Below are 24,915 nucleotides of genomic sequence, written 5' to 3' on the forward strand. Positions count from 1 at the left end.
GCTCCAAGAGAGTATGGCCCACAGTTCGAGGACATTGTCGGTGCACCCCAGATCACTAGTACACGTGCACTGATGGGTGGCATGCCTAGATGAGGGAAGCATGTTGCATCACACTACAGGCCATATTCTGCCCACTTATTCCTCTTCCGTAGTGTCTTATTCCTCAAGCAAGTCTAATGAACTGCCATGTGTAGTCTTAACCTGCACATGTGACAGGTGCTTTAGAAACTCTTAAAAAGCACTAGGCTGTGCATAAGTCACTTGGTCACTCCACCACTCTAGCATTTCTACTAGCTCCACATTACAAATATTAAAAAGTCTTGTAATCTTAGTAATAGTCAATAGCTTCACATTCAACATCCCAAGGAGACATGGCTTTAAGTAATGCTGTATCTTATATATATACACTAGCAACCTCCCGATATTCCCAGGCTATATGACAATATTCCCAGGCTATATGACACAGCTGTCATGGGACCCTTTAAAAGTATATATGGAGCTGAAAAAGAGGGGGGAAAATCATCAAAAATAAATATTGTAGACAATTGCAAAGTTTCCTTAGTACCTCTTTAAAGTGATTAATCCAACAGTCACAAACATCTCCCTTACATTCCTGGCATATAATTTCAAATAGCCAATGCAAGCAAAGAAACTTTTATTTGTGTGTTTGAGATCACCTGCTAGGGAGGGGCTTCAGGCTGTAAAGTTGCAATCAAATAAAATGCACACGCTATCCATTTACTAATTACATCTATCCCACAGCCTTACAGTGATTCCCAAAATCTAGCATAGAGTTAGTGTAGATCTAGCAAAGCTTCTTTTGTTACCTGAAGTCAATCTGATCTCCAAATCAGCCCATCTGGTCTGCAATGCACACTTAGTACTATCAATATAGTGGCACAAATTCTTTCAAAATTGAGCAAAGTAACCTGGAGGACAGTGTGTTCCTATGATTGTTAACAATTTTGAATGAAAGATGTGGGCTAAAGGTGGGAGATCCGGCTGTGCCAGCACACATGTAAGGATATTTGAAAGAAGCCATGCGTACCTATTGTCCAAAAGACTAATGTAGTGTTACGAGCACACGCAGCAAAATATATTAAACTTCCACAGAGGAGCACAATGTTAGGCGAAGGTTGTCAAATTATAATTGCATATAAATTATAGCTGCAGCAAGGGAAGGGCTAAATCTGCACAGCTGAGATTAGCCACAAAAAATCCTATTAAATGTGTATATGTGAAGGGGATTTAATGAACAAATAAGCCTTCTAAAGTTTCTGAGGTGTTCCATGCAAATAACCAAATTTTGTTGTTGTTGGGTTTTTTTTTTCAGGGAAAGCTTCAAAGTGACTGGAAAGCCAAGATCACTGTGTTTCAAGCCACAAGTATTTTTCCTGTAACAGAGGTCAGGCATGTCTGTACTTAAAATAAAAGATTAAATTGACTTTATTCTTGGGTCCACCCTTGTGTAAACCAAGATTATACTTTCACTGGGAGAGATTAAGTGAATACAGATATTTGAGGTGCCTGCCTGAATTCTGCTTTCCTTAGTGTAGTCTTAGTTCAGTGCAATTAACGCACGCTTCATGAGCACTAAATTTGCTTAAAAAACTCAAGTAAACAAAAGAAACATCTAGAATCACGTAAACAAAAGCCTGGCCCATGAAAACACCCCAAGTCAGGTATGAGCTTGAGAATATGATACATTCTAAATAAATACTAGCTGGTATAGAAAACTGACAGATTAAAAGCTTTGTCCACATTTCTTTAGAAAGGATTACTGTATGTTACAAGGACTATAAATAACTGTTACCAATGATTCAGTTGGTACTTTCAAAGACTGATAGGTAACCTGGCAGCAAAGAGCAATCACGAGCCACACAACAACTGCTGGGCAGAGTCCAAAAGTGGATCATGATCTACAGAGAAAAGGCACACAAGTTTGTTCAGAATTACAGTACTGTAACTGCAGGACTGCTTCTGCATACAATTTTTGCTCCTCAAGATTTTTGTAGTTAAAATAGAAATATTTGGCAGTTTCACAAATGGTGGCATTCTAATGAAAGTTCTTGACAGCAAAACTCTTCCCTCAAAGTAGCAAAATTGAATTCAAATACAGACTTCTCTCTGTTTTTTAGAACAAATTCTTCCCAAAAATATGCATGCCGTGCTCTCACTGAAGTTGGAGATAATGCATACGGACCACGTGCACCTAAAAGCAAGATTTGGCTCTATTTTTAAAATTCCTCAAGAAGCCATTAGTGCTCAGATATTAAATAATGCATTAAAAAATCCTGGTCCCAGATCATCAACTGGTGCAAATTGGCATAGGCCCACAAAAGCAAATTGAGATTTATTTTGCCTTATATAATTAAAATTCTAAATATTTGCTTGACTAGTGAGGAAGTTTCATGTCATTTTAAAAGGGTGGTAATTACTGACTGTCCATTTCTAATGTTAGTCTTCCTTACTAGAAAGACTCAGAGTAGCTGAACTCTTAGCTTTTGTCCAAGAAGTCTTTGCCAACAAAACCACTGGCTCTTCTTTATATTGTCTGACTTAATTGCAAAAAGTAAATAGAATCAAAAGACAGGTTTCAGAGTAGCAGCCGTGTTAGTCTGTATTCGCAAAAAGAAAAGGAGTACTTGTGGCAGCTTAGAGACTAACAAATTTATTTGAGCATAAGCATGCAATGCATCCGATGAAGTGAGCTGTAGCTCATGAAAGTTTATGCTCAAATAAATTTGTTAGTCTCTAAACTGGAATCAAAAGAGATATCCAGAGAATAAGTATCCAGTGAAGAACCATAGGATCAACAGCCTAGCTGCTACTACTACTTTCATTTTTGTCCATCAGCTCAATACTGACAATGGCTTTGAATGAAGTCTTTCAACCACTTTCTATCTTGCACTAGCTTTATGGCTTCATTGGTCTTTAAACCTTTTTATTCTATGTTATTCTTCACCATGTCTATCCAGTGCAACCTCGGTCTTCCTGATTCCAGTTAGTTGCATTCTGGTATGTATCTCCATGTATGTATATTTTCTGGGTCAATTCTTGATATGTGTCCAAGGGATCGCAGTTTTCTTTGTTTAATTTTGTGTAACAGCGTTATTTTTTGCCCTAGCCATTCTCTTATCTCTTCAGTTTTTATTTTCAACAGTCTTGAAACTTTCAGTATTCCCTCAGCCAGTTCAGTTCTGCAGTCAAAATCTTTTGCTTATCAGCTTTCCTCATACTACAGTATTCTGACACGTGTAGCAATATTGGCAAGACAGTTGTCTCATATTCACTGATTTTTTAAAATGAAAATGTCTTTAGCCTTGCAGAGTTTTGCAAATGCAATAGTGGCTAGTCTGATTCCTCTTTTTATGTCATCTTCACAATTGCCATTCTTTGATACTAGTCCTCCAAGGTACGCAAGTTTTTCTACTGATTCTAGTTCTTTGTCTCAGAGTTTGACCTTTACCTTTTTCTCTTGTTCTTCAATTGCCATAATTTTTGTCTGCTCCGTGCTGATCTTCAGTCTGAATTTTCTGCTCTCCTGGTATACCCGGTCAGTTATTCTCTGTAAATCCTTCTAGGAAGGACAGCCTAACTGCAATTTCCTGCTAAACAAAGTACCTAATAAACCAAAAGAGACATTCTTTTTGAAATCCAGAGGAAGTTCACCAATACTTTATCATTTACTATTAAAGTGTAAAGTCTAATTGACAGAGCCCTGGTCTCATACTGTTTAAAAAGCTTTATGTACTATTTCAGCACTAATAAATGCTTCAAAATAACATCCTTGAATGAACCATTTCCAAGGGAAGTTTTGCACTGTCTTAAAACTCTTACTATAGAACCAGACTACACTGATCTAAATTTATTCTGCAGTAGTCTTTCCTAGACGTGTCAAGCATCATCCTCATTTTTGCTCATCGGGGCCTTCAAAAACACATTTAATATCTGGTAGGTCTTTCTAGCATGCCTTTCTCATCTCAAATATTTTTATTATTCTAATACTTTTAAGTAAAGGTTCATCTGACGCCTATCCATTTAATTAAAAGATTCTATTTTTACCCCTGTGATCTTGTTTAATGTATACACTCCCATCTCTGTATTTTAAAGACACAGTAAAGTTGTTCTGTAACTGATTCACTGAAGACTACCCATCCCTATTCCTTTCTTCAGATGATCAATGGGGGAAGACTTTCTTCTGTTATCATGTCTGGCTGAAATGAAAGTATAAAGGCTTACATTTTCAAAGGTCTCCCTTTGTAGACCTTTTGAGGTTCATTTCACTACTCTCCTGTCATTTGATGAGAAACACTGGCAGGTTCTAAATAGACTCATTTAGTCCTACTTAGCAAGAAGGATTTGAAAAAAAAATTGAGAATAACACAAGGATACAAATCCTGTAGAACAGAGAATACAGGACTTTGCTCCACATGAAAAATGGTGAGCCTCGGACACAAAATCCTCAATCCCAAACAGCTGGTTTGACTGGTAGTTCATAGCAACTACTCCAGACTGTGAAAAGGTACCCCAAATACAGCTCACTGCTTCTTGCTTCTGCCACACGGGGTTTCGGCTCAGTAGATCTGTACAGTGCATATGCACTGCCCAACCTATCATCTCCCCTTCACTCCATGACAGTATTAAGTCAATGATGGCTTTGGCAAATTTCAGGATTACATGTTCATAAATTAGATAAAATAAACACAGTAGTGATATTACTACAGCTTGTCCTGGCTGCATCTCCTGTTTCAGCCTCTTCAGCTAGCTCCTGTCTCTAAGGGAGTGTGTCAATAGAAAATGTAGAACTGCTTAGTGTCCTACACAAGGTACAGCAACTTGACACTTCCGGATTAAGTTTAACCCCCACTTGCATAACACTGGCTATACAGCTCTCCTACATGACACACACAGGGACATATTTTTGAACAGCCTGAGGTGTTTCTTTTATCTGATGTGTTTCCTCAACTTGTATCACTATCATGCTAGATTTCCCTCTGCTGATTAAAAAAAGAGACTGAATACTTTTCAGTAAAAAAAAAAAAAAGTGGGGGGGGGAGAAAGAAAAAAGAAAATAGGAAATACTATATTCACCATTTTAAGTGCATCCAGAGAATGGTGGAGATTAAGAACTCAAGTACTGTCTTTTTTGCAACCTTCTTGAATTCTCTTTTCTATTCAACATCACCTTTATGATGGTAGCATTTGCAGCCATGGCTTTTATAGCACCACTAACTGTTGCATCACCAAAATCCTGAGATTGTGGGGTCAGTCCTGAGAGACTCAGGCTTAATGACTAAGGTGAGGTATCCACATGGGGTATGGAATCTCTTCCACCCCCAGCCATGCTATCGAACAGGCCACTTCTAGGCCTACTGCAGCTATGGAGGCTGTCCCAAGATTTGACCCAAAGATCTATATAATTCAATTGACTATGTAATTTCATTATTTGTAGAGTGTTTTACTTGAGTAGCTCTAAAAATGCTACTCCCAAATTGTCTGACTCAAATAAAATCCCAAGCCTCCCCCAAAAAAACCCCACCCGATTTCTCCCACTTTTCTCCCCCTCCCCCTGAAACCCCAAAATACAATAGAATGCCCTATGATTTCTCTGTGTGGATGGGAGTGAGGCAGGCCACAGAAAATGTATGTAGTCGGATTTTGCACCTTCTGCCTACTGTAGATCACTGTTTCATAGTAGCCTTAGGTGAGGTGGGGTGGCAGAAGGGCCACTGCTGAGTTTGGCAGCAGGAATTATGTAGATGCACTGGCCAAAAAAACATCGTGTGCAAACTGTTCATGTTCCACAGAATGGGGATGTGGGAAGAGAATTGTATCTTCCTATACCCTAAATACTATGTTTTCACCTGGGCAAAGACTGTTTACATATGGTTTATATGGATGACTATGTTTATTACAATCTTGCAGTATATTCAGCCAATATAATTTAGTTCTTCTGAACAGTGCCTACCAAATTACAATAACACCTTATAATTGGCAGAGAAAGTATGAATATGGCACAGAGAACAATGAGCTTAAAAAAACATGGAAGATGGGACAGTTTCAGTTCCTTTAGTACTTTAAAATCCTGAAATTAATGTTTCTTAATCCATAACTGTATTGTTGTCAGTTGGTAGGTTTCCCATCTAATTGAGATTCATAAGAAAGTCAATACACCAGAAATTAAATTTTGGCATTAAAACAAATCTACTTGAATCATGAGAAATGCTGGACACATCTCTTTTCAGCAATATCATAAATTGAAATGTTCAGACAATATACAATGCTAATTTTTGGACAAAGGCAACATATTATTATACATGGCAAAATCAAAGCAATTATAATGAAAAATATTCCTCTGAATCGTTGTTTACTTTGGGGCACATTAGTGTTGCATTTCCTCTAAATCTTAATTTGTATTACCTAATATATTTCTAAATCCTTTTCCATCTTGTAAGCTCAGGAATAAATTCACATACTCATTGTTACTTAAGCATTTTATAATTAATTATGCCTGTACTAACATAATTCCACAGACCAGTTTGAAAATAGCATGGTCATAAAAACCCCACAACAACTGAAGAGTCGTTTGTGGAAAGCAGGAAACCATGGAGTTTTTGTGCTACAAAGTTCAACAGAAACTAAGTCAGTAAAGTTCTACCTGCAGTTTGGTTTTACTGGAAACTTGGTAACCAGTACAAAGAAACAAGGACAAACTACTTTTCAAGAGTGATTTTCTTGACCCTGCTGATCCCATTTGGGTTAGAATGTGATCATCAGAACCTCTAGTTAAAACACAAAAGCAGCTAAGGAGCCAAAAGAGACAGAAATACGCACATGCACACAAAGTCTCTCCAGATGAAAATATTAATGAGTAAATTTTCATCATAGTCTCAAAAAGGGTGTTATTTTTGAGACCTGAATACTTACAAGGCTAAGGGTTGTCTTTGAAATGTTTAAGCTGGTGTGTTTTCAGACAGTTTAGTAAAAGGATCCTCAAGTTGGAAACAAAAGTTCCTGCAAGCTGATTTAAAAGGGAATTTAGTAGATGATCAGTCGGATTGTGCAACCCGCCTGTTTTTGGGGTTTTTTTGTTTTTTTTAATGGTCAGACTATCAATATTTTCAAAAGAAAACATAGTACTATGCTCAGAACAGAAAGATGAAGCCACAAACACACCTTCTTCATGCTTTGAAGAAGCCCCACAAAAGGAAGATAAGTGAAGTTTTTCTTTGGATACCGAGGCAACAGGCTTCCTAAGGGAGGTATTTGGAAAATAATGGAATGGAGGTGCTTTCTTGGACAACGGTTAATGCTGAGCAACTGACATAACAGCAAGTTTTGTATGTCACCTGAACGCTATAGTAAAAGTAAGCAAACTCTTGTTCCTTTGTTTATTCTGAACAATGAACAATAAGACTGCATCTACCAAAATAAAATATTTGGAAAGGAAGAATGCTGAATTAGTTGGTTTTGAATGGAAAGAAAATAGGGACCCCAAAATCCATCTCTAAAATACATTTAAGAAATATTGGAGCATTCACACATACAGAGGGCCTGATTCTGCTATGCTTTGTTATATTGAGTTGTACTTCAATAAAGAGTAATTGAATGTTTTCTCTGATCTTTTCATCACAGAATGTTGTACATTTTCCTAAAATGCACCTTTCCTTCCAAAGTCACACTAAAAGAGGTAAAAATATAATACCATACTTAGTTCTGAAATTTTCAAAAGCTTGCACAAACGCAAACGACCTCTTGCATACACCTATCGACTCCTAGAACTTGTTTGAGGACCAGGAGATTTTTCACAGGTGTGCAGTTGTGCTCTGAATGCTGAGTGCCCCAATAGGGTGGTGATTTGCTGTGGCTGAGGGGCTATGAATTGCAAGAACTCCACATACTCCAGCTAGGTGTTTCTGGCTTAGTTGTGTCAGCAGCACAAATAAACCAGGAGGTACTAGATATGCCACTCAAGCAATGTTCCACAATGGAGACATCACATCCAATTCATTTTGAGTACGAAGCCATATATCTACAACACACCAGTTCACACACACACACACACACACACACACACACACCAAAAACAATAGTGAAGGACACATTAGAGCTGCTAGTGTCTCTCTCCTTGCCTCTGAAAACAGAACATGCACCTTTAAAACCTTGCTTTCACTACTATCATGAACCCTTAAATAAGGGCATCAAATTTATCCATCATGGATGTCACTATAGAGTCACTACTGACACCACAATACTAAATGTAGACACATGATAGTAAATTACTGGTGTTAAGAACTAAATTTGCCATTTCATTTACATTTTCAAATAGATATTAAGCACTCAGGACACCATTAAATGAAGCACTTATGTACATGCTTCACTGGGCTGTCAATAGGATGATGCGCATGCTTAAAATTAAGCATGTGCTATCGTGCTTTGCTGAATTGGGGCCTGAGTAAAGTGAGATCAAGCATGAACTTTTGCCCAAAGATAAATAGAAATATTTTCATAAGAGTACCTTAAAGCATTTGAGTGGAACCCACCCATTGGTCAGTGCCAGGCCCTCTGGGATGCAGAACATCAGTGATGCCGCTGTATTGAAGGGGTGTGCAAAGGTCACTCCACATCATCTGCACAGGAGAGAGATTGAAGACTAAATTACTACTAGGGAAATTATTGAAGCCACTTGTGCATATTTTCTCTCCAAATTCCTTTTTACCTCCTCGTACACTATAAATTGCCAAGCCTATGTTCCCAAAACACGTGCTTCTCTGGCAGAATTAAACGCTAAAGCATTTGACTGAATACTCTATTAATAATAAATTAAGAAATATTATTTTACTCTTATATCATCCTTCATTTCAGCCTCTCCAAGAACTTTACAACTGGCTATTAAGGAATGATGTCTCACAAACCTGAAGCAAGTAAGTATTATGAGCAGGATTCATTTTTAAGAGATGTAAGAAAACCATATGAGATAGTTAGGATTTACATAGTCCAGGTTTGGTTTGTGAGATATAACTTGAATGTGGGGTTCTCTGTGAATAAGATAGCTATTGTCTCAATAAGCTCTTTCTAGTGCATCTGCTATTGTTTATTATTCTTGTTGTTTTAGCAAGCATTATTTGTTAGATTTTAATAAAATTTGTTTTGTTTTGAGTTTGTTTTGCAGCTATCTTTTATAACATTGTAAAACATCATAATTAAGAACATTTAAAAACAAAAAAAGGGCAGGTATTTCAAAGACAGATAGACTAAATAATTTGATTTGAGGGAAGTTAAAAACAAAGCACTGCAGAGCACTTGTAAATAAATCATAACTACTTACACATGCTAATACATCAATAAAGTTTTGCTCCTCAATTAAGTGTATAATTATGTTGAATATGTACTGCACTTGACTGCTTAAATAAATGACCATGCCCCTCAGACTATCCACTTATTTTTGTGTTCCCATTTATTGTAAATCGTCAAAAGGTTTTAGGCTTTACCATATTTTGGCACTCAGTTTTATGCTCTTAAACTGCTAAAAATGCTAATGAGTGTAAGTGCCTGATCTGTTGTATACACCACTTTTAGGCAGGTAACACTGAAGCATATTTTTGAAGACTTATCCACTTGACTTTTAAACCATAACAGTAAATACTTGAACCACATTTAATCAATTTAAATAATAAATAGGAAAAAAAATCACAGACTTCAAACACATTTGAGATGTGCTCTCCACACTTACAATATTTAATTAGGTTGTGTGTGTGTGTTTCCCCTCTGCCCCTTTGAAAACCAACACACTGTGGTGTCGATTCTCTAAGCAGTGTGAAGAAGTGCTTTACCTTGCTGACAAGAGTCTTACCTCTTCACTACACAGTTGTCTCCTCTCAACCAATGCCTTCAATGGTGGCTTTGAGTGAGGCTGTTTCCCAGATCTCCTTATTACAGGAAGCATCAAAGAGAAACTCCTGAGGATCCTTCCTGAACTGCATTGGCTGGATCAGTTGTCAGTGTGGAGAAACCCGATAGCATGAGACAAGATGCCCACCTGTCCAGTTCTGATGTCCATGCTTTTAAAAGCATGTTGAAAAATTGGACAGAGATAAGAGAAGAGCCACCTAAATGACCTGGAAAATATGCCATAGAATAAGAGCCTTATGGCTCTCAACCTATTTAGCTTGTCAAAGTAAAGGTGGCCTAAATGGGGAGATGATGTCTGGTACTTACAGGCTCTTCAGTCTAGCAAACAAAGAGAGTACAAGATCCAGTAGCTGGAAATTGAACTTAGAAAACATCATATTGGAAATAATCTACACTAGATATCTTTGTAAAAGACCTGGAGTGAAATCCTGGCCCTGTTGGAATTAAAATCAATGGCAAAATTCCCATTAGGGTCAAGATTTATTTTTGTATTATTATTTGTATAGTGATTCTGCTGAGGACCCCCCAATCCTTGTGCTAAAAGCCGAAGGAGCTTAATTCAACCACAAATTTGTGGGCTCAATGCAGGAATTACAGGGTAAATTTTTTTGGCTTGTGTAAATGCAGGAGATCAGACAGATGATCATGGTACTCCCTTCTGGCCTTGATTATAAGATATGCAACACAATATATATGTTTTCTCCTCCCACATACTATCCCCCCAAAACTCTACTTTGAACATTAATATACTTACAGAGGGCTTATCATCAATAAAAACAATTACATTGAATTAGAACATGCTCTAGAACAGTTGTGTTAACCAACAATGAATAGTCAACCAATCCATCTAAAAATCAGAAATTTTCCTCTGTGACTTTTTAACTGCCCCGTTTGGGTAGTTGGGAGTTTGTAGAATCAGGTTAATTCCAAACCAGCTTTGTAGCAAGTGTTTCTCCTCTGTTAGCGAAGGCACCCAATCATATCTTCTTTCAAAGGTCATCTCAAACATCATATATAGTAACAGAATCAGTGGTGAAGAGTCTTTCAACTGGCAATAGGCCGAGATAGATGGATGATCTCCTCGAGAATTTATTAACCATACTCATAGAATCACAAGTAGTCTTTATTTTCACAATTCCTGTTGCATATTTTAAGGGTTCAGTTTAAATGCTAAATAAATTACATTAATGGGATTACATTAATTACATTGTGCAGAAAAACAATGGAAAATAACAGATTGAACACTGAACTTTCTTCTATTCATCTTTCAGCCACTTTCAATGTCAGCCTTGATGACATCCTATTCATCTTTACTTTCTTCAGTAAAAGCATCAATAAACTCTTGAGAGCACTCCTCTTCCTTTAGCCACCAGGACATGACACAAACTCGTATTCATATGTCTATTCATTATGACACATCTAGTGTGTGTTTTTATGAAGAATCCAACTTGTGTGAAACTATTTAGATGAGGAGAAGAAGAGAAAACAAGATTTGGCAATCTCCATTAAGTTGCCAAAATTTCACACATTGAAATTTAAGGTGTAAAAATAAAATTACTTATAAAATGGCCAGATATATGGAAAAAGGATGTTAAAAGTAGCTTATTTGGTTTACAAAGACAAGCACATGCCACCTTGATTCTTTTTCCTTATACATCCATTCTGTGTAGGGAATGGAAAAAATAGCATACGATTATGTAATTAGACAATTTCTAATGCATATGCACCAGGGGGTTGAAATAAGATTGCTGTGAATGTGTCAATTCCTAGTTTACTAGTGCTTGACTCTACACCAAAATATTATTCTTTTAATGCAAGTATTTTGTAGGTAATTTCCTAGGGGTTTTTTGTTTGTTTTTTGTTTTTGTTTTTTAAGGAATTAGGTAAGACAAATAAGTGCAACTGTAAAAAATTCCCCCATCATACAGTATCAACAGAGTTTAAAACCTAAAACCTAAAACCTTCAGCACTTAAGCTACATGACTAACTACTTTGGATAGGAGCAGCAGAAGTATGTTTTCCCAGATTTCTTTTTCATGAATTTTCTAAACAAAAAAAAATTCATTTTGATTGAAATTGAAATTTCCAGTCAAAAATGTAATTGAAAACATTTTCCTGCAAAATACTACTACCAAATCAAAAAAGGAAGTAGGAGGACCAAAAAAATCTCACCACAGCTAAACAGCAGAGTTATGGAAGCCATTAGAAGCAAAAAGACATTGTTTAGAATTTGGAAGTCAAATACTAATGAGGAAAGTAGAAAAGAGCACAAATTCTGGCATGTAAATGGTAAAAGTATAACAAGGAAGGTCAAGAAAGAATTTGAGAAACGGCTTGCTAAAGATGCAAAAACAAACTAATTTTTTACAGGTTTCAGAGTAGCAGCCGTGTTAGTCTGTATTCGCAAAAAGAAAAGGAGTACTTGTGGCACCTAATTTGTTAGTCTCTAAGGTGCCACAAGTACTCCTTTTCTTTTTGTTAATTTTTTACAGTACATCAGAGGTAGAAAGCCTACCAAACAGGCCGTGGGGCCACTAGATGAGAAAAGGTGCTGAAGGAGCACTCAAGGAAGATAAGGCCATTGCAGAGATAATTGAGTCCTTTACATCTGTCTTCACTGCTGATGATATGGGGGAGAGACCCACATCAGAGCTATTCTTTCTTGGTGACAAGTCTGAAGTACTGTCCCAAACTGATTTCAATAGAGGAGGTTTTCAAACAAATTGATATATTAAACATAGGTCACCCAGGACCAGATGGTATTCACCCAAGAATTCTGAAGGAAATCAAATAAGAAATTGCAGAACTACTAACCGTGGTATGTAACCTATATCTGAAATCAGCTTTTGTACCAGATGACTGGAAGATAGCTAATGTAATGCCTATTTTTAGAAGGACACCAGAGGAGACACTAACAATTACAAGCCACTGACCCTAACTTCAATACTGGGAAAACTGGCAGAAACTATAGTAAAGAACAGAATTATCAGACACATAGATGAACATGATTTGTTGGGGAAGAGTCAACATAGCTTTTGTAAAGGGAAGTTCAAGCCCCAACAATCTATTAGAATTTGTTGAGTGAGTCAAAAAGTATGTGGATAAGGGTGATCCAGTCATTATATAGTATACTTGGGTTTTCAGAAAACCTGTAATAAGGTCCCACACCAAAGGCTCTTACAGAAACGAAGTAGCCGTGGAATAAGAGGGAAGGTACTTTCATGGCTCATTAACTGAGCCATGAAATAAAATGTATTCATAAATGATCTGGAAAAGGAAGAGAACAATGACATGGCAAAGTTTGCAGGTCACATACCTACAGAGCTATGGGGGTGTCCTCTCCCCACGTGTAGGGAAAGGGAAACCCGGATGATTGCCCTGGAGATAGAGAGAGGTTCCCACAAGGTGACCCCTCCAGTAAGGAAGAGAGAGCACACAGAAAGAAGAGCCTTGCAGTTTGATAAGAGGGGCAGTGTGTGACAGAATACTAGGTATGAAACCCTGAGTCACGCTCTGTTCACAGCAGCTCCACTCTGCTATGCCTGTTTGGAGCTGACAAGGCAGATTTGTGCCTAATTTGTGGGTGGGGCAGGGCAGAAAGGCTAATTAAGCCATTAGCCAGAGCCCATGAATATGCACAGGAAGGCAGTGAAAGGGGGGAAAGCAGGTAGTGAAAGAAATTGCTCTCTCCATTTGTAAAGGTGATAGGTATGTTGTGACGGCAGTGAGACTCAGTTAGAAATAAACTTCAGAGGGTGTTGAACCAGCACAAGGGTCTCTGCATGGTTTGTAGATGGAGACAGAAGCAGGACTGAGTAGGCCTTGTTACAGTGGGTCACTCCATGATTGCCTTGTTCTGTACTCTCTCCCTGAAGCTGTGGTACAGGTCACTATTGGACACAGGATAGTGCGTAAGATGGATCATGGTCTGACTCAGTATGGCAGCACTTATGTTCTAATAATAATTGTTTTGATGAAAACCTATTTTCTGGCAGGAAAATTTCAGTCAAAAAATTTCAACCAGCTCTACTCTATCTTTAATCAAGCTTCTATGAGAGCTTACCTGAGTAAAAGCTGGGTAACAATTTCAGGATTTGGCTCTAAGGGAAAATCCACTACCTAGAATCTGATCAGTGAGCAGATAGATGAGGTTGGTGGGTGAGCAGGTGTGAGGGCCTCCCTCTTGCCTAACACTCTGGGGATGGAACCAAGGACCTCCAGAGCCAAAAAAGCACAAGCTGCTACAGCTTGAGCTAAAGAGCCAAGGTTTTGTAGCTGTGGGCATAACAACTCATATCCTTTGTGGATAAGCACAGAGAGAGATGTCTAACACACACTCACTGGTGGGTTACATAGTGTTCCTGCCCTACCTTGGCTGTACAGCCACTCCACAAACTGTACTTTAGCTTGGTGGCTAAAATATTCTTTGTGAGCCCTTAAACAGCTTCTCCCTGTGGGGACAAGATGGAAAAAAATCTGCCCAGCAATGGGTCTTCTAGCCTGGCCTACATCTTTTCCATCCCTATCCCTCTTTCTTACTGATGTATAGGGAATTTGCAAGGAGTAGGGATCATGTTATAGCATCCAGCTTCTCTTTGCATAGGGAAGCCTTATAGCAGTTTGCTCCTAAATGCATAAAACAAACTTGTAGTTGAGATTGATTGCCTCCAAACTAAGACAAGGCAAAGTCATGATTCTTACATCATTATTATATTTGCCATTACCACATATAGGGTTAACCTACATGCCTCTGTAGATATATATTCAATGAGATTGGTATAACTGTTGTGACATTTCTTTATAATTCATGGGCCACAATGCATCATAGAAGCATGAAGAGCCAAAGTATGTGCAATCCCACTCCAATTCCATTTATCTGAAATACGTCAGCAATTTATTTGAAACTGATCTGTGCCCCTTATGCAGGAGAACATTTGTTTAAAAAATGGTGCATCTAAACATGACAGAAGATCTAGCTTGCTTCAGCTACAGTGCAATTTATCCAGTACACCAAAGGACTTGATTCTTCTGAGGCACACACTCAACGGATGTGATGTTCGGGTGAGATTTTGCAGTTCCTATGGAAATTTAGAATGGCCAAACCTAGACAAGTCAGTCTAGATTTGCGCATTGCAAATTCTGGTTTTCTGTAGACAGAAAAGTGTGTGGAATCTGAGTTTATTCAAACCTTCACAGAAAGCTTCCAACATAATAGTTACATTAAATTTTCTGCCACCCCATAGCAATTTAAAATTGCTTACAATTATGCCTTTTGGGTACTTAGCTGCAATCCTATGTTGCCAAATGCTTGAAATCTCCATGATTACAGAGGTTATAGAGAGGTGACCCTCCACAGTACAGCTGTTTCTCATATAAATAAAAGGGAATACTATGGGCAAACCATCACCTGTAGTGCCTACTTCCATACACTCTTTTCAGGTGGTATAAATCATGAAATGCACTAAATAACTGTTCCACTTGCTGAGACACACACACATACTGACATTGATTACCATAAATTCCCAAACCATTTTCTATTATTACAATAAATTTGATTAGTTACAGACACAATGTATTTGCATGTCCATTGTAATTTGGGTTCAAAACAAAAAAGAAAACCAGAACTACCTAAGATTCCTTAGAATTTTAGCCTAGACTACAAAAGTAAGTTTCAGACTGTTTGGGAATTCTCCCAGTTTTAGTGGGAAGTATTTGGGGCTTTCATCAAACCAATTAAACAACACAATGACATTTGAAATTTACAGCCAACAATTCAGACTGACACACACTGCCTCCAAAGTTAACTGCTTCTGTTTTGCACACCTAACACCAAATGAAAGAGAGAAAAAAATCACTCTTCTGGCACTTCCCCCGTAGACATGGTACTGTGGTTACTATTTAAAAAGTTAACATTTACCAACTATTAGCAAATAGTGGTATGTTAGGTACGACAAGTGTTCTCTATTTTATGTGTAGAGACATTCTGACAATCTGATTAAAGAATTAGCATTAACAAACATAGTCCATATTAAATGGATTAAAACTGGATAACTGATAGATCTCAACATGTAATTGTTAATTGGGAATCATCACCAAATGAGGGCATTTCAAGAGTGTAGGGGGCTGGGAGCGTTCCCCAGCGTTCTTGTCTCAGTGCTAAATCCAAGGTCACACATCCAACAACACAGTAAGTAGGTCACACTTGCATGATGGAGAACTATATCCTGGACAGCAGTGACTGGTGGTCATGGTGGCTAAAGACAAAGAAACTGAACTTAAGCAAATTCAAACTAGAAATAAGGTGCACATTTTGTGAATAGTGGAGGCAATTAACCATTGGAATAATTTACCAAGTAAAGTGGTCCGTCTGTCACTTGATATCTTTAAATTAAGATTAAACATCTTCCTAAAATATATGCTCTAGTTCAACCCAATTGGACTGGGTTTGATGCAGGAATAATGGAGTGAAAGTTCTGGCCTGTGTTATTCAGCAGGTCAGACTCGATTCTCATAATAGGCTCTTCTGGCCTTAAAAATCTATGACAATGAAATTCTGCAGTATTTCAGTTAAAAGCAATCTCTGTATGGCCTCACTGAAACACACCAAGTAGCCTGTGGACACAGCAAAGAACAGCTAACATGTTTAACCAAGAAAGAATTGATCAGGAATACTTGTATTTGGTAGTATTACATTTGTAGAGCTAGACTGTATCTATTATGCACAGTCTTTAGTAGCTCTGGGTACCTCATTGCATAAAGGGAGTGTGCAGGCTATTCCAGCGTGAAGGATGGACCCAGCCCACTCTGCAAGCCTCCCAATCTCTTTGAGGTGATGTGCACCCCTTAGTAGTAGGGTGACCAGATATCCCGTTTTTATAGGGACAGCCCCATTTTGGGGACTTTTTCTTATATAGCTGCCTATTACCCCATTTTTTCCACAGTTGCTATATGGTCACCCTACTTAGTAGTTCTTCTGCTCCACTGGACACAGGGACTGTGATTGTCACAGGCCCTTTCCAAGACCTCATTTTGTGAGGTGCTGGTTGACTCAATGACCTTTGATTATATGTTTGTAGCATGCACAGGCAATAGTCTTGTTTATTTCATCAGCAATTAGTTTCACAAAGTAACATCACTAAGTAGACCACTAATTGAATGAGTCAATGTCTGTGCAAATTAGTAAATATATTCCAGGGGAAAAAGAGAGAGCTAATCACAACTATACCAAATCACAAAGCTTAATCAATACAGCTTAAACTAAATCAATGAGAATTGGAACAGTGGATAAAATTTACCATTGATGTAAGCAAATCAAGCAGTTGCATCTGCTTATAGCACATCTCAATTTGTTCCAATCATTTCCACATTTGACAATATATATACAGTATGTTCCAAAAAATGCTTCTTGATTTAACTGCCATTTTTTAGCCTTTAAACTTTGATTCATTAGTAGACCTGAATGAATAATTTGTAATGAATCATTTGACAAATCTTTATCTTCTTTCTACTTGAGGAATACTTACAGCAGGTGCTGATTTCCTAGGCTTTACTGATCATGCAGATTTAGTCAATATATATATATATAAAGTTAGCTTTCTTCAAATTCTTACACATGTAGTGTTGATATTCGCTTTCTGCTGAATTTATCAGAGTATCTCAGTAGCTTGATGTCTGAAAAAAGCAAACACAAGAAAATTTAACATGGTCAAAGCAAATTAATTTAGAAAAATCATTGCTGAAATTTTCTTGCAGTATTTATCCAGCTCCATTAATTCATACTTAATAGATCTGGTCAAAAGGGGGAATCCCTATTCACAAAAATGTTTAAATTTTTGAAAAAAGTTTAGTCCTAAAACCAGTCAACATCTAAGTATGTGAAACATTTGAGGAAAGGGATTTCCAGAAAAATTCTATTTTAAGATAATGGAAATGGAATTGTTTGGCTTCCAGGCTGCCCTCAGGAAAGTATCTTGTGTGAAATGGACAAGAAACTTAGTGGTTATAAGTAACCTATCAGAGAGCTATTGTGAGGATAAATACATTAAATATTGTGAGGTACTCAGATACTGCAGTAATAGGTTATTTCAGTACCATAGATAGATAATAAACTGGTTATACAGAGTATGTACCTTTGACCTTTAATCAGTTAAATTCTAATGCCCTAATCTTTTCAAGCAACCTTAATACTTGCTGTGATTTCTAAAAAGATTCCAAATGTTAAGATTCCAAAATATTTCCTTTCATAATATTAGCATGATTCATTTTTATTTAACTAGCACTTTAAATATGAATATACCTGTATAAACTGGAGCGTAAATATAATAAATGATATTGTTAAAATTACTGCATGGGGAAAAAAAACACTGAGGCTATGTCTACACTACCCCCAGAATCGACGTTCCAGTGATCGATGCACCACTCTCCAGTCAACCCCCCTACTCTACCCCGAATGAGAAGTGTAAGGTAAGTTGATGGGAGAGTGTCTCCAATTGACCCAGCGTAGTGTGGACCACTATGTGAATAACATAGCTGGAGTTGCGTAGTTTAGGTCGACTTACCATGGTAGCGTAGACATAGCCTTAGTGCATATCTGCACCACCACCAGAGACAACTTCCGAATGATTTACTACCATCGAGCTAAACTTCCCACCACTTCTGCTTTTGCTCTTCTGTGGCACTTTCCAAAGTATATTTTACTGAAGTATATGCCACGAGATGATGGATAGCTGGATAGTGAGTGTATATTTATCATTTTAAACAGATTACTTACGAATAGCTGAATGAAATGGAAACACTGTGTCTGCTCTAATTTCTTTGCTAGGAAAAGGCAAGATTTCATCCTTCAAGATTTATATTTATGTGTGTGTGTTTATTTTCTCAGATTTTAGTCCTACAGTAACAAGAATTGTTACCAAGGGTTAGTTACAGCCTGCTACTGTGCTGTAATTCTGATGAGCCAAAATAGGCTAAAGACAAAGTAATCTCAAAAGCAATAAACTCCACAGAGGTCTGATGAAAGGTATTTATTGATGTACACACAGATATTTTAAGTAGTATTTGGAGAAAATGTAGGCTTAATGGTTGGAATTCTACAAGGAGGCTAAGATGTTCAAGTGTCTATCTCCCTGAGGCTCCTTTGCAAATCCCAGAAAATATCAAGAAAAGTTTTCTAACAATGAGCCAGACAAGACTAGTGAATAGTTTCCCAAAGCAAATAATAGAAGTTGGAGTCAACAATAGATTAGGCAGGACTAAACACTTGAGAATATACTGTAGTTAGTAATCCTGTACTGGCAGACAGATAGAGTAGATGATTTATCATGTTGTTTCCTTCACCAGTTTCTGCAACTCAGGGGTTTTTTTTTTGTTTATTTGTTTATTTGGGGTTTTTTTAAGTGCTCAAAAATGCAGAACACTTACAGCTCAGCCCAAAATACAATAGGCTGGGTTGTGGCTGTAATGGTGTAAAGCCACAGCATATGTTAGGGGGAGCATGCTGATCTAGATGAGGATACCAGAAACATTATGCCCTGTGAAGTCAAAAAGCTATGAGTGTAAGGAACAGAGTAACAGGAACACCACCTCTCACACCCTTACTTATGTTAATATTCTTAACAGATAACTTGTTTTAGTATTAAGATTTGCAGAAGTTTGTCCAGTTGAATGCCCTGATGGGAAAAAAAAAAGGGATATATTCCTGTTGAACTGTGATCTTCTCACGTATATGTTGAGGTTGGCTATGAACATTTTGTGGCACAAGTGTCGGCATTTTCTAAGATCTCCATTATAGGATTGTTCCTCAGATTGTTCACTGCCTTCCTTGGCCATTAAACTCAGATGTCTTTATATGGGGCTACAGGCTGTAATGTACCTCCTATCTGCATATTTCTTTATAGAGACACATTAAAAAAGTGTACACACATGAAATATGCATAAAATGTACATTGTGGTTACATGTTTTATATCTTTAAACTTCCAAAGACATGACAATATTTACCACAGAAGATAAATTTCATAACTGACTACATTTCATAAAGATCTGCAGAAGCCATTTGCTTATAGTATCCCAATTACTATTCTGCTCACTGATACTTCACTAGAAATACAGTCTGATATTATTTTTCATAAAGAAGTGGTATTTAGGAATAATAGCATGCACATGAAATCTGATTTTATTTTTATGCACATCTAAATTCCACTGCACAAAAACCCTGCAGTCAACTATCATTACGATACCTGTTGGCTATCTTTTTCCCTTTATTGATGTACACTAAGCACTTTTCAATGATGTTTTCATGGTTTGCAGAACATATCAGAACTTAGCTGAGAAATGATTTCAAGAGTAGACTACTGGGAATATCAATGAGGTAAGGATATTTTTGACATATTATCTTCATTACTGAGCTTTATTTGATTTGCAAGATTAAAAGAGATTGAGTTGAAAGAAGCAGTGCGCTGCACTTTAATGGAACAATAGCCTGACATCAAAGATGTGTGTGATTTGAAAGACTGAATGGCAGCTGCTACAAGGAGATTATAAAAATCAGGATCCAGGGGTTTAATAGCATACTCCAAATTTTAGCCAGAACCCAAGCCTGCAGTTTTATTTTGCTTTCAGAGAACACTATTAGCAAAAAGAATGTCTGCACCTAACATTTAACCTGACCACTTCTCTCCTTTTCACCTTTTCTTCTAATTAGATAATAATCAACAGTTGGCATGACACTTTGAAATATCCAGTAAGAATAACATTGTTGTTGTTATTATTTTTGTTAGCAGTGATAGCTGTAGATAGCTGTATGTTTTAAAACATACTGTATGAGTAATCTATGGAGCAAGTTTAGTGGGATTAGGTCTATATTTTCATGAAAATCAGCAGTCCAAGCGTGGCATTTCAGTTGCAAGAAAAAAGTAGGCAAAGGAAAAGCATCACCAAAAAATATAGTTTCTAATTTGTCTCCTTGCTGCGAAAGTTCTCCCATAAATGATACATTCTACTTACACGTTATCTGGTTTATTGTAAAAGTGTTGGCAATAGTGTTTGCATTCCTTAATGGAAGCTATTTGGATGACAATAGTAATTAGTTGTCATTTTCTGACATGTCTATCAAAGGACAATATTGTATGCTTAACAGTTTTGAAAACAACTGAAGCAAGACTTCTAGATGAAATGTTCCTCCTGGTGTGAATGTTAAGGACCTTTTTGTTCTGAAGATGCAGTTTCTTTTCACTCCAGTTAAACAAATGTTTCCGATACTTTTTAGTGATTGAATACTTTCAACAGAGCCCTGGGCCTTGTGGCGTGTCCAAGCATCTCAGTGAGCCTGTTATGGACTTTTAAGAACAGGGATTCTGGGAAATGTAGTTTTCTTGAGGAAGGACAGAAGGTTCATCAACACCCCAAATTAAAATGAAATGTAATGCAGCTAGGCATATCTGCACTAACTTTAATTTAGCTCTCTCAAGTAAGTAACAATATTAGCGAACATAGTGGGGAGCACGGGCTCAGCATGGTGTACAAGCCCATCGAGGATCCTAGATACACACTCTGGTTGCTAGCCTGCACTAAGGTCGGTTCCTCCAAGTTTTCACTGTTATTGTTATCCTTACTAACTAGATTAAAGATTAGACCTACTCGTACTACAATTGCACTTTAATTTGCTGAGTAGACATACCCTGAAAGTCCAGAAATCACATGACCGAGGAACCAGGTGATGACATTTAGAAGGGGTAGCATGAGCTCAGTATGGGACAGATGAAGGCCAAGACAAGAACCTGAAGGGCAATAGATAGTATCCGAGCTGCTTTGTTCTCTATCTGGATCTTTTATTTGACAGTATACAAGGCCCCAGGATAGGGAATGTGCTTTGCGCTTCATTTTAACCTTCTCTGGCTGGTGAGCTAGTCCCCTGCTTTAAATATTTCAACTTGTGGAAAAGAAAAATGGATAAAGATGTATAACTTGGAAGAAAGATAGCTGTGTATACAAATAGGGGGAATCTGTGTGCATGTTTCTATGATAGCACTGAATCATCCTCATGAGACTGAAATTTGGAAATGGCAGCTGCTAATTGTGCATGAAGAAACTGTTTGAATTGCTCCAGATTTTCTAAGTAATGAGACCAGACTTCTTGTATTTTTAAACTGTCAGCATAGTTGAAACAAGCAGCTGTACTGAGATAAGGAAACGGAGTGCTGAAATCTGGACTCAGTGGAAGGAGCTTGAGAACAGAGAGAGAGGTTTCAAAGGAAATACACCACAGTGAGGACACTATGCCATAAGAAAGACCAGGTAAAACATCAATTCTATTTCAATTGAGAAACATATACATTTAAGAATTCTCAAGTCTGTCCATCAGCTTAAACTCTTATTTCACAAGATACATGGTAATGGCAATTTGTGTGTGGGGAGGGAGTGGGGACGGAGGGTTTGGTAACAGCCCTAATAATCTCAGTTGAAAGCACCTTATAAAAGCAAGATATGAATTATCATTATTGCAGTATTTGTTATGCACAAGCTGCCTGTGGTCAAACAAAAGGACGGAAGTTTCATGGCAAGGAGATGTGATTGTGGTCCAGTGACATGCAGGAAGCTGTAAAGAAGAGGAAGGAGGTAAGATATAAGAGACAAAAGACAGTAAGAATGGTGAAAAGTTAATAGGATTACAAGTTAATAAAGAAAATGGTGAAAAGCGCAGTTGTGAAAGCTAAGGGTCTGGCATTTAAAGCCTTATATGCAGGACTACTATCAAAGGAAGGGGGAAAGGAATGTACAGATTTACCAAGATTAAGCAGGAAACATGGGACTTTTGAGCTGTGAATTGTGTCAAAGATGAAAACACAAGAGTACAGGTAGAAGATGGTGAAATCATTAGGTGCTGGCGGCAGTTTTATTAAAAGAATGCAAAGAAACCACTGAGGGAAGTATGCACAAGCAACAACCTCACAAGACTTATCACCATGGTGGAATACTCTGACATTTCTAAAGATGATGAAATGTGGGACAGCAGTGGGACCAGAGAGTGTGCCAATAAAAGCATTAAATCATGAGGGAGTGGTGGTGATAACTAACTTTCTCAGCTTAATTTTCCATAGTGGAAAAATGCCCCAACAAGTGTAATGGACACCTTGATGCAGAAGGTTAGGGAAGCAGCTCCAGGAAGCAACGCTTTTGGCTGATGACATTATGTTGTTGTATGAGTGCGGGGGACTGGATTAGATGATCTCTTCCTGTCCTACAATTCTATGATTCTATAAAGATAAATACAAACTGGAAAGGGATCTAGAATGGTGGAGGGCTGCATTAGAAGTAAATATCTTACAATTCACCTACAAAAGACAGAATACATGTGATGCTTCATTGACAAGGACAATGAGAAGCCAACAAAAACAGATAGTATAGAGTTAAAGTCCATGCAACAATTTAAATACCTCAGTTCAATGTTAAGCCATGATCAGAATGAGGATGCAGATGTTAGGATCCAAATAAAGAGCACTTGGTGTAAGTAGAAGGAGTTGACAGGAATTCTCTGTGATAAGAATTATGCCATGTAAACTAAAGAGCAAAACGTATAAGATCATGATTAGGCCAGCCATGGAATAGGGATTGGAATGCTGGCCAGTGAGAAAGCTAGAGATGAACAACTACATCACAATGATAAAATGAGAATGCTCAGATGGATGCTAACTAAGAGGAGAGCTGAAAGACTACACAATGAAACAGTATGAGCCATGATGCAGGTAACCCCCATTATGGAAAGGCTGAGGGAGTATCGACTGAACCGACTGGGTCATGTGAGATGTCAAGATGTAGGATATGTTGACCAGAGACTACAAGAGCTAGTAGACACGGGACAGAGACCACGAGGAAGACCTAGAAAAAAGTGGTTTAAGATGCTAAAGAGGTCATGAAGAAGTGTCAGTGTCAGCTTGGAAGACACACTTGACAAGAACACTTGCAGACAAAGAACAAGAGAAGCCAATAGATGGGATAAGGAGAAGAAGACAGTATTTATGACTTGACTGAACCAGTAAATACAGGAATTGAGAGAGAGATTTCCTATCCAATTTCTAGACCAAAGGAGTAAGATTTGTTTCTAAAAAGAAACTGAACTTTTGGCTACTTAGTTGAAGGTATGTAATACTTAAGGCCCATATTCTCAAAGGTATTTAGGCAACTTACTCCCACTGAAATTAATGGGATTGATTTAGGAGTTAAGCACCTAAATACTTTTGGGGATCTGGGGCTTAGACTCCACAGAATTTCAGTGAGATTTAAGCACTTAAGAGTTCTTTAAGCACTTAAGGACCAGGTATTTAAAGGTATTTAGGTGCGCACAAACGCAGGTAGGCAGCTAGTGAGGTTTTCAAAGGCACCTAACTTCCACTGATTTCAATGGAATCTAGGCACTTTTGAAAATCCCACTAGGCAAAAATGCAGGCATCTTTAGGCATCTACATACTTTTAAATATCTGGACCTTAAATGCCTAAATTCATTTTGAAAATGGACCAGAAGTTTAAGGGTAACATTGTGTGAAATGCCTACATAGGCCTCCAAGACAGCTGAATATAACTGATTTCAGTAATAAAATGCTGCATATTCATGTATTAGTGCAACCCTCATTCCATTTGTTACATCTCCACTACCATGAGATCTTTGCTGTGACATCAGACCACCTGTTTGTACATGCTAATTATTTCTAGCTCTAACACCTTTCTTTCTGTTCCTCCTTGTTGATACATATACAGGTCTCAATGGTCAAACAGATGTGTCAAGTGACTCTTTGTATAAAAACGCCAGACAAAATTCAGAGCTAGGTGTCATCACATTATAATTGTTTTCTACACTGTAAGAACTGCTCACCCCCAGAGCTTCTGAGAATGCCAACATGATTTGATGCAGAAAATGTGGAACACCAGGTGTTCTCTATAAACAGAGTTCTAAATGTCGAATTTAAAGTAACAGTGAGTTTTCAGTAATAAGAGTTACGTTACTTGTG

This window comes from Dermochelys coriacea, chromosome 3 (genome assembly GCF_009764565.3).
Source record: "Dermochelys coriacea isolate rDerCor1 chromosome 3, rDerCor1.pri.v4, whole genome shotgun sequence".
Classification (NCBI taxonomy): Eukaryota; Metazoa; Chordata; order Testudines; family Dermochelyidae; genus Dermochelys; species Dermochelys coriacea.